We start from the raw sequence: 20,846 nt of genomic DNA, 5'->3' as shown, positions 1-20,846 counted from the left end.
GTTTTGTATGAACATTGTATATGCATACACATACACATGACTATTCATTATAAAATTTTTTAATAGCATAAAAACTGAGAAGTATTCATCATTAGGGATGATCTAACTAATTAGTTAAATTAATTATGGAAACACCAAGCAGTGGTATACTTGGTATTCACTAGAAAGTACGAGGTAGATCTGCTTACATTGGCATAGGAAGATGTTCACTAAATACAGGTAGGATTTGGTGAAAAAAATATTGTCAAATAATATGTCTTGTATTACCTCACCTTTATTTAAAAATTGTATATTACTTTTTACTATATATACTTCTGTACAGTTGAATGTTTGAAAATAAGCAGATACTTTTGAATCTAAACTATATTGGAAAATACTTTTGTTTTTATACTATTCTATAACCTTGTTCTCCTCTATCAACAACATACTTTGAACTTATCCCTCCCTTCCTCTTCCCAGCTGCTGTGACACATTATACCTCATGGATAAGCCATCCTCCATTTATCCATGCATCCATCCACATATTCATCTATCCATATATCTGTGCACCAAATTGTTTCTTGCTTATTTAAACTACTTCTCTTTTCAGTTATAGGAGCAATGCTTACTTGGCCAAAACAAAACAAAAAATGAACAAACAAAAACAATAATGAAATGATGTAGTTAGAGATGAGTACATAAAAAAACAACTACAGGTTGGGCTCATTCTCCAGAGGCAACCACTTCAACAGTTTTTGTTCTAGTGCTTACTTTTATGCCATTAAGTAATATTATTATAATGTAGGTATTTATATCAACATTATAATAATAGTGATGTGCTTATATCCCCATTCATTGTCTTCTTTTCTTCTTCTCTTCTCTGCTCTCTTCTTTCCTTATCTGTGCCAGGCTCAGAAGAAAGCCATATCAGTATATCTAACCCTGGCATATTTCATGCCATGGGGCATTTGACCGAGATGAGAATGTTTAAGCAGAATACTTGAGTAGAGGGTACACAGCCTTAAAAAGAATGGGAAGAACCAGATAGGAAAATGGATATAGTCATAGGGGGGAGGACCAGTCAAGAAATATGGGCCCTCATCTGTGCCAGTTCCTTACCTGAAACCTGAGAAGGCTAGATTGAAGTTGGTGTTTTAGCTGTGGATAAAAAAAATTCAGCCAGAGTTCCTGTGACTCTTAATGGTATGATGAAATGGAGAAAAACATGGCTTTCAAGTCCAAAAGACTGGATTTTGAATCCCCACTCTACCACTTTCTAGCTATGTAATCTTTGGGCAACTTGTTTAACTCCTTTGGGCTCTAGCATCCTTATCTGTAAACTGGCAATAATATTTTACTCAATACTGTACTGTGGAAGTTAGATGATGATAATAACTAGTATTTACTTATTACTATGTGCCAGATATGATTCTAAGTGTTTTACATTTATTAAGTGGCTTGTATAATAGTAATTACACAAGGATACTATTATTATCTCATTTACAGATTAAAAAAAACAACCCAGATACAAAGAGGTTTAATAACTTGCGCAAAGCCTACAGCTAGCAAATTGCGTATTCAGGACTCACACTGAAGCAATCTGACTGCAGATTACACAGTATCCCATAATACAGTTATACTGTAAAGCACCTAATGTGTTGTATCACACATAGTAGTGCTAAGTACATATTTGTTTCTTCCTTCTCCCTGTCAGATTGACTGTTAGGTTTTGCTCTTTCAACCCAAAGGTGCCTCCATGACATATAAATTTATACTCACCTTTTAATTTTTTCAGAGAAGCAAGACCTTAAATTCTTTGCTTTTAGTTTTATTTTTTAGAGGCAGGAACTTGTTCTGTTGTCCAGGTTGGAGAGCAGTGGCATGATCAGAGCTCACTGTAACCTCAAACTCCTGGGCTAAAGCTATCCTCCCACCTCAGCTCCCAGGTAGCTAAGACTACAGGCATACACCACTATGCCCAGCTAATTAAAAAAAATTTTATTTTGTAGAGGTGGGGTCTTACTATGTCCTCAGGCTGGTCTCAAACTGCTGACCTCAAGTGACCTTCCTGCCTTATCCTCCCAAAGGCTGGGATTACAGGTGTGAGCCACTGCACTCAGCTAATTCTTTGCTTTAAAATCTAAATTGCTATATAAATTATTCAGCATTATTGTTTAAGGCATTAACAATACCTTGGCTTGGAGTGAGGTGTTATACTTCCTAAAGATGTGAGTTTGAGCCTATCATTGTTCCCTGCAGTGTTCAAACTCAAGTATGTAGGGAACTTGACAACATTCCTAGATATTCATGTCTCCCATAGTGTCCAGAAGAACATGTGTAAATTGAGCCATAAAAATAAATTTATGTCTTTTGGAGCTCCCTAAAGCAGATAGAGAAGTCAAGTTTAAGTAACACTCCTATTAGACATAAGAAATATATCTATATTTTTTAAAGAAAAGATGATCTTTAGAGAAGGAGAACAAATATTAACACAAGGGAACAATGGTAGGTCTCGGTGGAACATTTTATTTGGAAGAAGTCAGAAGAGACAGTATGTGAACATGTACAAAGAGCTGTTCTCAGTTATGTGAGATATCTGTAACCTCTTAGATATACTTGTAATCAATGAATGTTTCCTCTTTCTTCACTGTTATTACCGTAGAGAAGCCCACTATCATCTCTCATCTGGACCACTACAATGGCTTCCAATCTGTTTCTGTGCATCCAGACTTTCTCCCCTCCCATCAGAGGAGTAGCCAGGATATAAAAAGTAGGCAACATGAGTCTGTGGCCAGGGTTAGTGTCACTGGTTTCTGGGACATAAAGCAAATACAAAAGTATCACTTTCTGATGACCTTTTATTTTCTGTATATTTTAAGCTCGTCTTTCACACTGGTTCAGTAATGTCTTTTCATCAATATCTTAATGGCCATCATGTCAACACATTAATATTACCTTTGAAAGACAGTGTCAGTTTTTGAGAATGCTACCCTACTAGCCCTGCTTCTTCTTTTAATCCATTCTCAGCACAGCAGCCAGAGGGATCTGTTTCAAAACAGTGAGTCAGATTATGCAATTCCCTTGCTGAACATTTTGCTTCCCACTGCACTTAAGATAATGTCCAAATTCCTTACCAAGGCCTATGATGCGTGCAGGTTCTGGCTGCTGCTTACCTCAACTTTCTCTCCCACCACTCTTCTTTGCTCCAGTTACATTGGTCTGTCTTTAATTTCTGAATCAGATTATACTAACAAAGCCCTGGAATATTTTATTTCCTCTAAAACATTCTTCCCCTTTGCCTAGTTAAATCCTATCTAGTTTTTAAAGCTTAGACAAGTATTATTTCTTCAAGAAAGACTTCTTTGACTGCCATGTACTAGATTGGGTTTCTGACTATATGTATATCTCCTTCTAATGCTTACTATAATTATGATTAAGTAGTTGTTTAATGTGTGTCTCTCCCAACGGAATGTTAGTTTCATGAGGGCAAGGATCATGTCTGTCTTCCTCACAGTATTGTATATTTAGTGCCTGCTAAGTATATATATTGATTCTCAGTGTTTATTGACTAAATTAAGAGATAACTGAGTTGTGAGTGTCTTACGCATGCATGTGTGTGTGTGGTGGGGGCAGACTTGTATGACCCTGTGGCATAATTCAGTATTTGACTTCAAAGTGAGATGACCAGATGGTTTGTTTTTTATTTTATCAATGTCCTAAAAGTCTTTAGGTAGCCCCAAAGCGATATGAAATACAGAGTTGAAAATATTTGGGGTTAACAATTCCTTATAAAAATAATTCTGCGTTGATGGATGCCAAGTAGTAATATGTGCCTAGAACTTAGCTCTTTTATTAATGTTTAGTTAAGAAATAGGGACATTTGGTAGGAAATACAAATCAGTGTGCTCAGTAAGAATCCTGCCAACTTTTCTATCTGTAAAGTGTGTCTTTAGGGTATAACTCAGTAAAAAAAGTAATGTTTTGATTGCAGATGACATATCAGTTTCTACCAGTTTATTATTATACAGGTAGTGCAATTAGTTAAGCTCAATTGGACCACATCATTCTTAATGAATCTTTGACTGTTCCAATTGTAATGTTTTGTAGATCTCTCTCTCTCTCTCTCTCTCTCTCTCTCTCTCTCTCTCTCTCTCTCTGCATGTGTGCGTGTGTCTGATTATATGGTTTTAGTATCAGAATAGTGCTGGCCTTGTGGAATGAGTTAGGGAGTATTCCTGCCTCTTTAATTTTGTTGGAATAGTTTCAGGATAATTGGTGGTTTTCTTTGGAAGTTTGCTAGAATTTGGCAATAAAGCCATCTGGTCTTGAATGTTTTTTCTTGGGAGACTTTATTACTGATTCAATTTCATTACTCATTATTGGTCTACTCTCATTTTCTATTTCTTCTTTATTCAATCTTAGTAAGTTGCATGTTTTCATTTGTTTAACTCATTCATTAGTGTTTTATAGTTTTTAAACAGAAATTTATCCATTTCTTCCAGGTTTTCCAGTTTATTAGCATATAGGTATTCATAATAGTCTCTGATTATCTTTTGTATTTCTGTAGTATTGGTTGCAATGTCTCTTTTTTCATTTTTGATTGTATTCATTGAGTGTTCTATATTTTTTGTTGGTTAGTCCAGCTAATGGCTTATTAATTTTATCTTTTCAAAAAAAAAAAACGCCAACTTTTCATTCTGTTGATCCTGTATCCTTGGCATTATTCGTTTGATCTCTATTTCATTTAGTTCTGTTCTTATCTTTACTTTTTTCTGATAATTTTGAGTTTGGTTTGTCCTTGCTTTTCTAGTTACTTGAGGTGCACTATTAAATTATTTATTTGGAAGCTTTCTACTTTTTCAGTGTAGGCATTTATTGCTATAAACTTACTTCTTAGTTTCCTTTTGCAAGGCCCCACAAGTTTTAGGACAATGTGTTTCTATTTTCATTTATTTCAAGAAAAATTTTAATTTCCTCCTTAATTTCTTCATCTACCCAATGGTCATTCAGGAACATGTTGTTTAATTTCCATGTATTTGCATAGTTTCCAAAGTTCTTCTTTGTATTGATTTCCAGTTTTATTCCATTGTGATCTGAGAAGATACTTGATAAAATTTTATTTTTAAAAACAATTTGGTGAGATTTGTTTTGTGGCCTAACATATGGCCTGTTCTGGAGAATGTTTCACGTACTATGGAAAAGAATATGTATTCTGAAGTTGTTGGACAATGTTCTGTAAATGTCTATTAGGTCCATTTGGTCCATAGTCCAGTTTAAATCCAGTGGTTTTTGTTTTTTCTGGTTCACTGTTAGGTGTCATGCTGAGAATGGGATGTTGAAATCCCCCATTATTTATTGCAGTCTTTTTTTCTTTTTAGGTTTAGCAATATTTGCTTTGTGAATCTGGGTGCCCCAATGTTGGATCTGTATATGTTTATAATTGTCATATAATGAAGTTTTTGGCTTTTTTTTCCTGCTTTTGATTTCAAGTCTGTTTCAAGTATGGCTACTCTACCAGCAGTGGACTGGGTGGGTGGGTTCTTAGGCCCCTGGGTAGCAGGCATAATATGGGTGATGTCAGTAGCAGATGGCTTTTTATTTGCATTTGTGTGGAATGTCTTTTTCCATTTCTTTACTTTCAGTCTATGTGCATCTTTACTGGCAAGATGAGTTTCTAGTAGGAAGCATATAGTTGGATTATTATAAAAATTCATTTAGCCATTCTGTATCATTTAAGTGGAAAGTTAATTGTTTTTAAGATTATTATTGATCAGTGAGTCTTTTTTACTGTCACATTGTTAATTGTTTTCAGGTTGTATATATATTCTTTGTTCTTTTCTTTTTCTGCTATTTTTTGACATTATGGTTTGGTAGATTTCTGTAGTTGTACCATTTGCATCCTTTCTTTTCATTCTTTGTGTGTTTGCTTTACCAGTGAGTTTTATACCTTCATGTGTCTTCAGGATGGTAAAAGTCCATTTGCTCCAATGTTTAGGACTCCCTTAAGTATTTCTTGCAGGTTTGGTCTAGTGGTAACGAATTTCCCTAGAATTTGCTTGTCTGGGAAATACTTTATTTCCACTTCATTTATGAAGGATACTTTTGCTAGACATGTTATTCTTGGCTGGTAGGTTTTTCTTTCAGCACTTTGAATATGTCATCCCATTCTCTTCTAGCCTGTAAGGTGTCTGCTGAGAAATCTACTCTTAGTCAAATGGGGGAAATCTGTTATAAATGACTAGATGCTTTTCTTTTGTTGTTTTTAGAATTCTCTATTTTTCTTTGAGTTTTGGCAGTTTCACTATAATATACTGTGGAGAAGACCTTTTTGAATTGTATCTGACTGGGGATGGCTGAGCTTCCTGTATCTGGATGCCTAAATCTCTTCCTAGACTTGGGAAGTTTGCAGCTATTATTTTATTAAATAGGTTTTCTATCCTCCTTGTTTTCTTTTCACCTTGTGGGGACACTGAGAATTCAAAACTTTGGTTGCTTTGTTGTATCCCATATGTCATGTAGGCTGTGTTCATTCTTTTAAATTCTTTTTTCTTTATTTTTATCTGACTGGGCTATTTCAAAACTCTTGTACTCAAGTTCTGAAATTTTTTCTGCTGCTTGACCTAGTCTATTATTGAAGATTTCAAATGTATTTTTTATTTCACATATTGAATTCTCAATTCCAGAATTTCTGATTTTTTTTTTTTAATGATATGTAGCTCTTTCGTAAAGTTATCATTCACATCCTGAATTGGTTTTTGGATTTGTGTTGTGTATCTGAGTTGTCTTGTACCTCACCAAGCTTCTTTAATATCATTATTTAAAATTATTTTTCCAGGATTTCATAAATTTCTTTTTTTGTTGAAATTCGTTGCTGGAGAATAATTATGTTTCTTTGTAAGTGTCATATTTCCTTGCTTTTTTGTATTTCTTTTGTCCCTATGTTGATGTATTTACATCTGGTGTAATAGTCACTTCTTAGATTTTTTTTGAATTTGCTTTTATAGAGGAGGACTTTTTTCCTGAAGATGTATCTGTGATGCTGGTTGGGGAGGACTCTTTGGCTTTGATCTGAGTTCATGCAGTAGTGTAGTTGTCTCCATGTGATTTCTTCCGTTGTATATAGCATTGGTAATACCTGTGAGTTCCTTAGTAGCTTAGGTCATGATTGTTAATGGAGACTGCGGTGAAGTTGTGCTGGGCACTGGGATGACAAATGGGTCACTCTTCAGGCCCTGGCAGTGGCAGGCCAAGTATGCCTGTCCTTGGGCCCCACAGCTGTGTACACAGGCACCTGTGTTGGCAATTTCTGGCAGGTCAGTTCTTGTGTCTCCAGGTGACTTGCTCAGATGCCAGTTGTGTCAGCAATGACTGGGTAGGTGGGTTAGGCCCCTGGGCAGCAGACATGGCATGGGTAATGTCAGTAGCAGTGATGTGATGATTCTTTGTGTCCTAAGAGGTATACATTGATATTGGTAGTGGCTTTGATGGGCTAGGTTGGTTACTCTTCAGGCCTGCACGTGGCACTTGCAGGTAGATGCCAGCTGAGGTGGTAGTGGCTATGAGTTTAGGCCCAACCTTATGCCCTTGGGAGGAGTGCTCAGGTGCCCACAGTGGTAGACCGGGTTGGGCAATCCCGAGGACCCCAGACTACGTGCTCTGCCTTGGGTTTGGGAATGGCAAAACTAGGCTGGGTAAGCTGCTGGTCAGACCCCCTAATGGTGAGAGATGGTACCACCTGTGGTGGGTGGAGGTTGAGTGATCCTCACGCTCCAGGTGGAGTGCTCAGGTGAGGGATGATAGCAGCTGTGCTGAGTCCCTGCCACTGGAGAAGGTGGGACCATCTTCAGTGGCTATAGCCTGGGCTGGTAGATGAGGAATGTACATTCCTTTCATATTCCGGTCCCAGTGGGGCTTGGCCCCCAGCCTTGCCGGTAGTAGCCTATGCCGAGGTCATGCTCCCAACCCAGATGCAGGAGTCCCTACTCAGCTGGCAACCAAGTCCCTGTGGTGACTAATGCCTTACCTGTGTCCCATTCTTTATCCCAGCAGTGCTCACTTTCCAGCACCAGCAGCTGCAGCCCACACCTGCATGTCTTATTAGTCTTGGTTGTGGAATGCTCCCAGCTTGCTCCCTAGTGGCAGCATTGAAAGCCTGACAACCCAAGTTTCCATAATGCCTCAGTTCCAGTGTTTCTGGGCCACAGGATTGTAGTCAGTCTGCCAGAAACTATGTTTGAAAATGATGACTTTTTGTAGCTGCTTAGGTCTCAGAAAGGGTGTGGCACCCAGCAGGCTCTCTCTATGGAGCACTTCTCTCTGAAGGTCTCTTGGCAGCTCCATATGTTAGTTTCAGGGGTTGGGAGGGTCAAGGGGTTTTTCCATAGCAAGGATTGCATGATTCCGTAGTGAGAATACGGGTCACTGGAAGTCTCTCAGTCACCCTTTCCCTGAATCGGGAAGTCACTCCCAGCTACTACCCAGTCCTGGCCAGGCAGCCTGCTTCTCTCCCTCTTTTTTCTACTTCAGATGTTTACTGTCATTTCTCTGTTGAATACCAGTATTCTCTCTTGGATAATATATTTTAATTGTGACTGTCCATATACTATTTTGGTTCTTTTAAGTGGAGGAAAGTAGAGGAAGAGGACATGAAATGCTTCTAATCAGCCATCTTGAAGCTCCTCCCTTAATTGTTAATAATGGTATAATATTCCCCCATATGGGCATGCCATAATTTACCAAATCTATTTTTGGACATTTGCATATTTTCAGCTGTGGTAGTATAAGTATTGTTGAGATGAGCATAATAATACATAAATCTCTAGTTACATTTTGGATTATTTTCTTAAGATATACTGGGTTAAAACGTTTGTATTTTTGTTTTTGCCTAAAATTTTGCATTAAGATAGAATCATGTTCTATCATAAAACACACTGTAACTGACATATCCCTTGCTGTATTTTGGGATATCTTTTAGTTTTGGTATCAGGAATAATGTTAGAATAACATCCTTGTACATGAGTCTGACTGTGTTTTCTGAGATAGGTAATTTTTAAAGGTTATTATGTAAACATAACAGCTATTTTGTTCTCCAGAAAATGAATGACAATTTATATTCTCACTGCCAGTATATCAGAGTGTTTGTTTGTTTTGTTGCAGGCTTTCTAACATTGAGCTAGGTTGTTAAGTTTAAATCATTGTTAGTTTGATAGATGCTACGAATGTTGATCAGCAAAAGGGGGATAAAAAATAGGGTATCAGTTGGGGGGGAAGAGGTAAAGTTTTTGAAGGCTTTAAGAAACAATTAGTATGAGCCCAGGATGTAGTTAATATTTGCAAGGACTTTTCTGCCTCTATTGACAATATATGGGAACACCAGTGATCTGGAAATAAGATATCCAGGCTAGTAATCATTATAATGATAGCTATTATTATTAAAAGACATACTGTTTATTTATTGAGTTAATCCCTAGAAGACTAAATTAAAATACATATCACTGAGGATCAACTTTTAACTTTTTTCCATTAGTTCATTTTCAAAAACAATTATGTCTGGTGAACCAGTTGCTACCTGGGGTCTTAAAGAGGTTAAAACAGAAAATTTAAAGGGGGAAATAAATATCATCATTTTTTCCACAAAGAAGTCAAGTAGGGATGCCCAATTGAAGGAGGCAGGTAGATGCCTGGTTTTCTGATTTGTACTAAATATGAGTTTGTAGGGCAGCAGGATAAATTTTACTGAATTCTGAAAATGGAGGGATGGGAGACAGATACTTGCACTTTTCTTTTGCCTAAGGGTAACTTTAGAGTATTATAGTTATTGGTCAGTGAGGAGAAAATATTAAATCATTGATATTAATGATCCCAAATAGACAGCAAATAAACTTTACAAAATGTGAGTTACTTGCTCTGCCTCCAATTGATTGCTTGCTGTAGTAAAAATAACTTAGTTTACTAAACCTCAGTTTCCCTGTATTTTGCACAAGGGTAATGAGGTTGATCTACTTCTACAATACTATAAAACCTCAATTAGCTGGAGTGTGGAAAAGGGAATGCATAGGATTAACGGGGTTAGAAAAGTTTTTTTGGCATGGTGGTAAACAGAAAAGGTCCCCTTTTAGCTATTGCCACTCAATTCTTGTTGAAAACATTTTTAAAGTAAGTCATAGAAAAAACGGAAGTATAAGAATATTAGATATATTTAAATGTTTCAATTAGAAACAAACAAAAATAAAAACTTGGTCTCCAGAAACTTGAATCAGTGAACTTAATCTTCAATGCTAGAAAAATCCTAGAATGAACTACTTAATTATTGAGAAGATATATACTTCCTCAAACATCCAACTCTCCCTTGTCTACAGATAAACTTGCCAGCTGTTTTACAGAGATGTAGAAACCACAAGATGGCAACTTCCCACCACAAGATCTACACACTTACCTACGCCATCATTTGTAATTTCCGCATTCCTCTCATTTGAAGATGAGAAAATCCTCCTGTATGTGTCAAATTCTTCCACTGGAGGTCCCAAAACCTTTTTTTTAAAATCCTTTTTTTGTGTGTGTGTCGTTACCCGATAAAGAAACCCTGTGTTTTCTTTTTCTTTGACCATTCCCCTTTTTCTGGCTTCTTTCCCTAATCATTAAGAGCTTGTTTAGGTCTCTCCTATTCACTAACAGAAAAAAAAAGTCTGGTGGTATTCCCCCAAACCAGTGAATCCAGTCTAATCGTGAGGGAAATATCAATTAAAAAAATTTTTTCTGACCTCCTGCCGTATGCTTACCTTATATCTCTTTTTTCTAGCACAGCTAATCTCTGTGAATGTTATCGCCACTCAGAACTCAGTGTTCTACTTCCCTACCTTTAGTTTACTCTTCAGTCTGATTCTAACGCTGCTGCACCACTGATCTGTTTCTGACAATCTTCTTTTGGTTAACAGCATTTTTACTTGGCTAAATATAAAGAACATTAAAAAAATATATATGCATATTATTGCGTTTTCGGCTTTGGGGTACATGTGAAGAACATGCAAGATTGTTGCATAGGTACATACATGGCAATGTGGTTTGCTGCCTTCCTCCCCATCGCCTATATCTGGCATTTCTCCCCATGTTATCCCTCCCCAACTCCCCAACTCCTGCTGTCCCTCCCCAGTTCCCCCCGACAGACCTCAGTGTATGATGCTCTCCCCTCCCTGTGTCCACGTGTTCTCATTGTTCAGCACCTGCCTATGAGTGAGAACATGTGGTGTTTGATTTTCTGTTCTTGTGTCAGTTTGCTAAGAATGATGGTTTCCAGGTTCATCCATGTCCCTACAAAGGATACAAACTCATTGTTTTTTATGGCTGCACAGTATTCCATGGTGTATATGTGCCACATTGAGCCTTTGACTCACTTGATCACCTGTCATTTAATGTAGTTGTCATTCTTGAAATATGCTATTCTCTTGGTGTTCCTCCTGGTTTTCCTTGTACCTTTCTTGTTACCTTTTTCTTAGTCACTTTTGTAGGCTACTCTGAACCTCACCAACTCAAATGTTGGTGTTTCTCAATACTTTATCCTTTGCTACCTTCTTATTTTGCCTCTATCTTTGAGTAATTCAGCTACTGCTGTGACTTTAAATACCATCTATGTGCTTAAGACTACCAAATATATATACCAATTCTGTTTCCTTAACTTCTATATTTATCCCCAACTTTTCACTAATATCTATTCTTAGATATACTATAGGCAACTCAATCTGTACATGATCTTAACCCCTCATCACCTCGCCAGTGTCAACACTCTCTATTCTTCCTATTAATAACACTGTTATTCTGCCATGTTAAACGCATTCTACTTCAATGAATATTCCATGCCCTCTCAGCACCAGGCCTTTGTCCATGCTATTGCCTCTTTTTAGAACAATCTTTCCTAACACACTCTAGGTTTCAACTTAGAAGTCACTTTCTCCAAACAACTTTGTCTTTCTCATAAGCCTGAGTTTGATTTCTTCTTTCTTTCCTCTAAAACACTCATTTTTCTTCTTTTACATTTAAAACACTCCATTGTTGTTGTTTGCATTTTTTTATTTTCTGCTAAACTGTGATTACACAGAAGGTAGATACCATACCTATCATGTTCCCATTGTATTCTCATCATAGGCATACAGTACATTTATTGAATATATAAATTAATGGCTCCTAGGAGCAAATCAGACTAAACAGAGTTGTTATTTTCTTTTGGTAAAATTGTTAGACTGATATATCAGTATGAAAGCCTGGTCTATACCATGCATGATCTCTCATGACAAGATGTGCTAATATGGGCTAGTTAAATAGATTCTAGTATAGTTAAATGATTCATACTCAGTTGGTCAACTAGATTAATGGATTAATGCTGACATGTAGAGAGATCTATGGTGATATGCCACAGATCTCTGTTCTATGTCATATCTTATTCAGAATTTAAAAAATTACTGACTTGATTGAAGGCAGAGAAAGCAAGCTTATGAAATATTCAGATGACACAAAAAGAGGTGGGAGAGTTAACAAAATAAATGCCTTATGCTTTGAAATGGTCTTCACAATTTGGGATAATAGACTAAAACAAACATAATGACATTTCATAGGAATTAATATAAATCTACAGATTTAGGATAAACCTTTTAAAGTCTATTTAACATTCAAGAAGAATGAATTGCATACCTACTGTGTTCTAGTCAATGGTGCTGGGAATGTGGGAAAAAAAAGCATAGCCTCTACCCTTGAAATGTTACATTTTGATGATGATGTTGAATCTAGATCTTGGCACATAATAGGCTCATTGCAATTTGTATTTTCTACATAGATAATGTTGTGTACTATTGTAGGCATCATATTAATTTTACAATATATCCAGAAAGTATACTATTCAGTTTAAAATTTAAACATTTCAATGGTATCAGTCAGAATAAATTAGATTATGCTATTATAACAATCCCAAATCTTGATGGTTTGTTAAAGAAAAATTTCATTTTTCACTTATGTAACACGTTGGCTAGAAGCTCTACTCTGTGACTCTTCATTCTGCAACCCAGGGTGATGGAGCAACCACCATCATAAACATTACCAGTCACTGTGGCAGATGGAAAGATAGTTGTGGAAGGCATCACGTTGACAAATAAATGATCTGGCCTGGAAGTGACACGCAACTATGGGCAACGACTTTTGCTCACGAACCATTGGGCAGAATCAGTTGCATGGCCCCATCAATTACAATGGGGCTGGGAAGTGTGGTCATATCATGTGACTGAAGGCAAAGAGCTCTAAGTATTTTGAGAACAGAGTTGATGATCACAATTACTATATTGAGTAAAAAGTGAAAATTACCCTTCAACCTTAGACTTTATCCACTCCCCTTCTAAGAATTATAGTAGTTTTAAAAATTCCAAACCTTTTTTTTTTTTAAAAGAGATCTGAAGTGACTTTACCTTTATTTCCTTCACTTTAATCCAATCATGAAATTTCACAGTGATTTCTGGGGTGGGAGCAGAAGGAAGGCAGTGTTAAGAATAATCAGGGCTGTGGCCCAGTCAGTCTGCAGAGGTGCAGGCAGGGTGGGCCCTCACTGGGGCAGCTGGAGGAGGCAGGTAGGTGATGTTCCAAGAACATGAGAACTGGTATGCGATGATGTCCTCTGCAGCTTCCAGCTTGTGCAGCTCGATCAGGCCATCTCCTGCAGTGGCCAATTTGTTGGGGATCAGCTCAGCTGCCTTGGAGTCACCCTCAGCAGAGATGATAGCCGCCTTTTTCTGCTGGTCAGCCTTTTCCACCACAAATCTGGCTCTCTCTGCTTCTTACTGAGCCACATGTTTGGCTTCCACTGCTTCTGTGAACTCCTTCCCGAAGGTCAGATGTATCAAGGACACATCATCCAGGATGAGCCCAAAGGTGGCTGCTCGCTCCATAAGGTCGTCACTCACCTGCCTGGAGATCAGTTCTCTGGGTGATTAGTTCTCCAGCATCAAAGCTAGCCACCACTGACTTGAGGATCTTGGTAGTGATGGACAGCAGCACATACTCATCATAGTCCTCTTTGATGCTGGTGAAGATGCAAGGAAGCTGGCCAGTGATTGGCTGGAAGAGGATGCACAGTGTGATGTGGACATTCTGTAAATCTTTGCTACCAGTGATGGCTGGTACATTATGTGGTCAAGAACGGCAGTCAAAGATAATTGGTTTCTGCACCCATGGAGTAAGAAACTGAGTCCTTTCCCCTATCACAATGTCTGATACCCATGGAATCTGTCAAAGGTGACGGCTATGTGCCTAGCATCCACGTTATATAAGGCAGAATTCACCACACCTCCTGCAACAGCTAAGGCCGGCCCAAACTTGCTGATGGACTCAAACACTTTGGCAGCCATGTTTTCTTCTGCTGGACCCTCTCACACCTGCTTCCACTCTGACCTCCACATGAATTCCCCAGCCACACATACTTCCAAGCTTTTTTCTATGGATTTCCATACACATACACACACATTCTTAACCATGCATACAAACATAGATTTTTCCATTATATGTAGAATCATATATTTTTTTCATATATCTTGTAGATCTACCCATGTCTGTCCACACGTCTCTTTAGTCTCTTTAATGGTTGTATAGTATTCCATAGTATGAATGTATCACCCCTACCCATGAAAAGGTTTTTAGTCTGTTAGCAGATTTTCACCCTCACAATGCATACTTCATTGGCCATCCTTGTATGTGCATATATTTTTATGCAAAATCATTTGGATTGCTGTAGTATCGAGTAATAGAAAATAAATTCCTGAGCACTTTAATTTTTGCCAAATACTATCAAATTGCCTTCTAAAATGCTGTCCTAATTTTTAATCTCAAACAGAATATTAATGTGTACATTACATTTGGAATGTATGAAAGTGTACATTAAATTTTGAGAGGAATATTGACAAATACTTTTATTGATGGAAAAAATGTTAGATGATGAGGGATTTAGATACAACAAAAAATGAGTAAGACTTATTGATCAATGAGTATGATTGAAGACTTTTTGTGTAAATTGCTTGTGAGACCTTATATCTACTACTACTAGGTTTCCTGTCTGGAGAAACCCTGAAAAAGGCACACATAACCCTGTCACACATAATACTTTTGATTTTGTCTTAATGGTCAGAACTCAATACCTTTCCATATCCAGCTGCAAGGGAGGCTGGGAAATGAAATTTTCATTTTTGTAGACTATGTACTAAAAACTGGGGCTATAATAATTATAGAGATCAGAAAGAAACCCTATAGTTACTTATACCAGTTTTTCCCTTTATACTTGCTTCTCTGTGTAGTCTGTCCTGAGATAGCCCCTTCTGCTGTCTCTCAATGGCTCCTCACTCATTATTCCTCTTATCTATTCCCCTTCTTTGCTATGTCAACTTTTTGTGTCTCTGCTTCTAATTTTTTCTCTCCTGCTTCAAGTTTTTTCTCTTTCTCTTCTGTGAATTTTAACCTCCCTTTCTGTGTCCTATCCATCTGTCTCTATCTTTTGCTATCTCTCTGTTTTCTTATTTGTGTGCCTTTGGCTATGTTGATTTCAGTCTCTGTGTCTCTTTATTTCTACCTCAGATTAGAAATACGGTTAGCACTAACAACAGAGTTGGCTGCCACTTATACAGTTATTTTCAAATGACAGAAGTGCTTGAGAATAGGCTAGATACAAGAATTCTGTAAAAAGGATTTCTTGATTGGTTGAAAGCTGGATTAGGTAACTACTGAGGTCCTCTCAAATTTGAATTTGAGAGCCAACTTTCTCTCCCTAGTATACAGAACCTAGTTAATGTTATTGCATCTCTGTTTTCTGATTGAAGAGATAACAGGAACTCAGGGCCATGTGTGCATGAATACCAGACTTCATCGCAAATTACTATAGCATTACAAAATGTAAAAAAAAGAGATAAATGTGTGTTGACTAAAGAACTGCCTCTCTGTGAGTGTATGTATGTATGTGTATGATTTTATACATACACATATACACGTATATGAAAACCTTGTGAAGATACCAAAATTTTCTCTGATTGCAAAAATGTAAAAAGAAATGACATATAATTGTGTGCTATTTGCAACTAGCTGATATTTTAGATTGGGTCTATTAACTGTGTCCAAATGTATTCATAAGTTAAACCTGTTTTGGTTTCTAGAGTCAAGAGTTTGCCATATAGGTACTGTAAAAAATTAGCATGAACCAGAAACCTGGCATATCTGGTACTTTAAGGGAGGAAGGAAAAAAACTGAAAAAGGTAATTTGCAAACCATACTTGAAAGTCATTCAAGCATAACATCATCATTACAATTATCTGTCAAATGATTTAGTTCAATTACATTTTTTTAAAGCTCTCTCTTCAATATGGCATTACTTATCTCAGGACTTGATACTCCAAGGAGAGGAACGCTAATGCCTTCATTAGCCATTATCTTAGCATCTTCATTCTTTAGAATTCGTCATGTGGCCTTTTGGAATTTTTACAAACTGACCACAGGGAATCAGTAAACACAAAGCTCTCAGGGGAATATGAACTTCAGGAGTAAGAACCAGTGCATAGTTATAGCCATGGCAGGGAGGAAGACTCTTTTTAGGAAAAAAAGTAATTTTGAAATGATTGAATGCAGAATAATTGCCATCATAGTAGGTATTATACATGCTTCTGTACACTTCATTCACACAACAGTAAGTTGGTTGTAAAATCACCAAGAGAAAAAAGTTATAAGGTAATAAACCTAAATTTCAGTGTAAGATTTCCAGGAGTAGCTCAAGCTGATTCTGAAACTTTTACTATTTCAACAGATGTGTGGGAACCATATGTTGGGAGCCCAGTCACCACTGGGCTGTAAGGAATGTTGCAAGATATTCCTTGATCAGTGATGATATATCAGGCCGACTGCTGTTGTAGATGAACACTGTTAGGAGATTAATTACACTGGCCTTTCTCTTTGACTGTTTGAATTGAGCCAGTTTGGCAGATTTTCCCTTTCAATGGGAAATCTGAGTCACCTACTGAACATGCTAAAAAACACTTATTTTTTTTTCAGTATTTCCTTAGCACTTAACAAATATAGGTTGTTCTTCATTGTCTTGCACTTGACTAAGTACTCTACTATACATGCATCTCCACAGTGAGGTTATAGTTCCTTGAAGAAAAGAAGTTATATTTTATAATCTTAAACTTGGTTTATGACTCCCATACCATCTAACTCCTAGGGCAAAAATAGTTCAGTAGTGGTTAAGAGATTGGAGTTCGTAGCCACACAGACCTACATTCAAATCATTTTTCCATAATTTATTAATGTCATGATCTTGGATAAGTCACAAGGGTCAGTTTTCTGAAAAGTAAAATGGGGAAAATAATAACTCATAAGATTGTTGAGAGGATAAAATGACATAAAACGGTTTAGCACAGTGGCTCACACAAAGTACCCAATAAATTATCATCATAAAATATAATCGTTGTTCAGCGAAGTTTGTTGAATTAATTGACTCCTTTGGAAATGGGATTGGTAAATATATGTACTTAAAAACTTTATATGCTAGGTTTTTCTAATTCTGATGGATTTTAACTGACAGGAAAAGTAGCATATAAAATAATTCTGTAGTTATTCAATTCCAGTGATGATTTCCCCAGTCAAAGTCAAACATTAACTATTTTGTTTTGCAAAGAATAGGGAGGGGTAAATTAAATAGGGAATTAGACATATATCTGCATTAGTTATTTTCTACATATATCTGAATATCAGTTACAAAATATAGTTCATGTTTTGGGTCAATATCATCACATAATGTCCACTGGGCAAACAGGGTTTTTAAAGGCCTTTCTCAAATCATCTTTTTTGTTTTGCCACCATTTATAAAATATCAGAATGCTAAAAATGATACTCTATCTTAGCAGGTTATGGTCCCTACAAACGGTCAGCTTTCAGCCAGAAATAGTGAAGGTACAGTCATGGATAAATAGGTTTGGGGTAAGGAGAACTTGGCAGACTCCTAAAATATAACTAGCATGGTTGAGTTAGTAACCAAGTGAATACATGTAGCAGGAAGAGCTATAGCAGAGATGAGCCAATATTCTTAACAAAGTCACCGGGGTGATATAAGTTCTAAATAGAGGGATAAGACAGGGGAGCCAAAATGAGCACCTGGTTCAAGAAAATTTTGAATAATAAGCTTTCCTTTGAAAGTCCAGAGCCTGCATAATCATCTGGAGATCTGACAGACAAGGTCTATGAAAAACAAAGAATCGTGTGGAGTACTTAATGGTCTTTTCAGACTTTTGAGGTCTCCAAAAAGCAGAACTCTAAGAAAAGGATTTGGATGTAGGTAGTTTATTTGGGAAATGATCCCAGGAAGTACTGCAAGGAAGTGTCAAAGTCAGACTAGAAGGTAGGTAAAGCAAATAAGCAGGTTGCCACTCAATAGTGCTGGTACATACCAAAGGGTGAGGGAGCTGGGGTATTTGTTCACCAGCTTTTACAATTGATTGAGAATCATTTAGTGAGTATTAACAACCTGGCACTTCTAGTCTGCCTCCTATGCTGGTCCAGCTGCGTTTGCAGACAAGCCCCTCTGGCAGAGAAACATAGGAAGACTTTTGCAGATGACTTTTAGAATGGGCCGAAGAGGACATGGACAGAGCACCAACAGTGTTCATGATAGCAGGAAATATGGTACTTCTCAGATTTGGATAGTCCCATGTTAGACAAGAGATGTTCTGTTTCAAATAAATGAGTAACTTGGAAAAAAAAAAAAAACAAAAGTTTCCACTCATTTGCATTACATGAACATTTGATAGGATGTTATCTACATAGATCTTGTTCTTTTACTCATTAAAAGTGTTTATTAATCAGTTATGTTTTGGGCTCTATACTAGGTACTGAGGATACAACAGTTAGTGACTAAGTGGCTGCCCTCATGAAGTTTACATTCTATTGGGCAAGGAGTAGGCAAAGACAACCAAGCTAATAAATGTAACTGATTCATTAAGTGTTTCAACTCATTGGAGTATAAACTTGAAATGGTATTATTTTCTCCACTAATTGCTGTTTACTGTGTTCTGTTGTATTTACCCTTTTTTGCTGGGAGATTGGGACCATGATAAACATTTCAATCTGATTCTATAACTTTTTAGCTGCTTTCAGATATTAGGAAAGTTTCATTCTAATCTTAAAGCCTTTGTCTTGCTTATTCCAAGCCCCTATCTGATGCAAATGCTTCTCTTCCTTTTTCTTCAAACAGATGGGATGTATGTCTCTAATGGCTAGGAGTTTGCAGTGTGTATGGTAGCCTTTCATTTCTTCTTATTTATCCCCTTTCCCCTGTTCCTGTTTTGGTTATTTCTTTGGGAGGAGAGTTGCTGAGGAAGAAGGAGAGGAAAAAGACAGATGCTTGTGACTGTGTGTGTCTTCTCCTTGGTTGGTCATAATTGCTCTTCTAGCCGTCTGTTGGTACTATATAAACAGGTAGTTATAACAGCCTGCTAATGGGAAACTTCTCCAAGCATCTCCTCTATACATTGGAAATCCCTTGCAAGATTATTACATCCTCTGTCAGACCTTCAGCTGGTGCCATCATATCACTTTTTTATCACATGCATTCATCTTGCCCCATGTTGCAAAGCCTCTGTCAAGAATCATTTATTTACCTAGTCCAGCTTGGACCTTTGGGTTTATGCCAAATTCATTTTCCATGCCTCTTGGGACTCAGATACGGCTGTATGTTGGGAGTAGGTGAGAATTAATCTTGATCCTCTCGTCATCTGGAAATCTCCAGCATACCACCTCTCCCCAAGATTCTTTATCCTAGCTCCAGTGGTGCAGGAGAAGTTCAGCATGTCTGATGGTAAGTATATGGTCAACTGGGAAAGAAAAAGCCTGTCTTCTTTGTCAAAAGGTGGTCTTCTCCTTTCCAGGTTTCATTGTTTATTGATGGAGTTGGGATGAGGTGTTAAGGAACTAGCTGCATTGGTTCATTGTGCTCTAGTGGCTTCAGACGTCAAAATGGAAGTTTTCTGAATTTAGAGTATCAGGTAGATCTTTGAGGTCAATTTTCAGAAAAAAGAATCCTACCAAGTACTCGATATCACCCTGTTACTCTTACGTTCTGGGTAAGGCTCTATACCTTTAGGTACAACTAATTATTTAAAAAAAATCTTTATATAGAATGCTGGACCTTTAAATGTTATCCAGAGACTTCTTGCCTTTCCAGGTTTTCTTCCATTCATTATTTCAGTGATTGCTATAGTTTCACCCTCATACCTCCCTTTGCCATTTTTCTATCTTGAGTTTATGATGAGCCCAATGTACTTCAGTGGTGCTTATATTCTGATTATTTTCAAGGACCCTAGTTAAGTCACCATATAGGTAACCAATTTACGATTTTTCTTAAACTCAATGGGGATAAAAACTTAAAGATGATTTTCCCCCTTAATTCCTACTGGTGGCACTTTACAAACTCCTTTCCCTGTTATGGGATGGGGAGACTTAACATCTCAGTTCAATTCCATGTCCTTTTCAGTTATTTTTGATTTTGGAAGAGTTTCATTCTAATTGCTTGAGACTCAATACTGTTCACCTAAAAATGAACTCAAAGTTGTGTAAAATCTCTTCCTGTCACATAAACAACTGTAAGTGCTTATTAGTCTTATGAATAAAACAAGCAAAGAGATGAGCTAGAATTTGACAGTTAAGATTGGGTAGTCGGGAAAGGCCTTTTTGTGGAACTGAGACATGTAGGATGTTAAACTGTGAAGAGTGGAGAGTATCTCAGGAGGAAGACAAAGTGCAAATGCCATGAGAAAAAAAAAAAAGCCTTGGCACATTACAGGAACAGATAAAACGACCATAGTGGT

At 37.2% G+C, this 20,846-nt stretch overlaps 1 protein-coding gene and 1 pseudogene across 1 annotated transcript in view; one reads left to right on the top strand and one right to left on the bottom strand.

The window, feature by feature from the left end:
* The window catches only part of IL1RAPL2 (interleukin 1 receptor accessory protein like 2), a 1,129,803-nt gene that overhangs the window by 42,928 nt on the left and 1,066,029 nt on the right, over positions 1-20,846 (top strand). The window lies entirely within an intron of this gene.
* LOC104652635 (prohibitin 1 pseudogene) lies at positions 13,527-14,414 on the bottom strand (annotated as a pseudogene).

This window comes from Saimiri boliviensis, chromosome X, assembly GCF_048565385.1.
Source record: "Saimiri boliviensis isolate mSaiBol1 chromosome X, mSaiBol1.pri, whole genome shotgun sequence".
Taxonomy (NCBI): domain Eukaryota; kingdom Metazoa; phylum Chordata; class Mammalia; order Primates; family Cebidae; genus Saimiri; species Saimiri boliviensis.
Note: the sequence above shows the minus strand (reverse complement) of the source record. Positions and strands in the feature narration are given on the sequence as shown.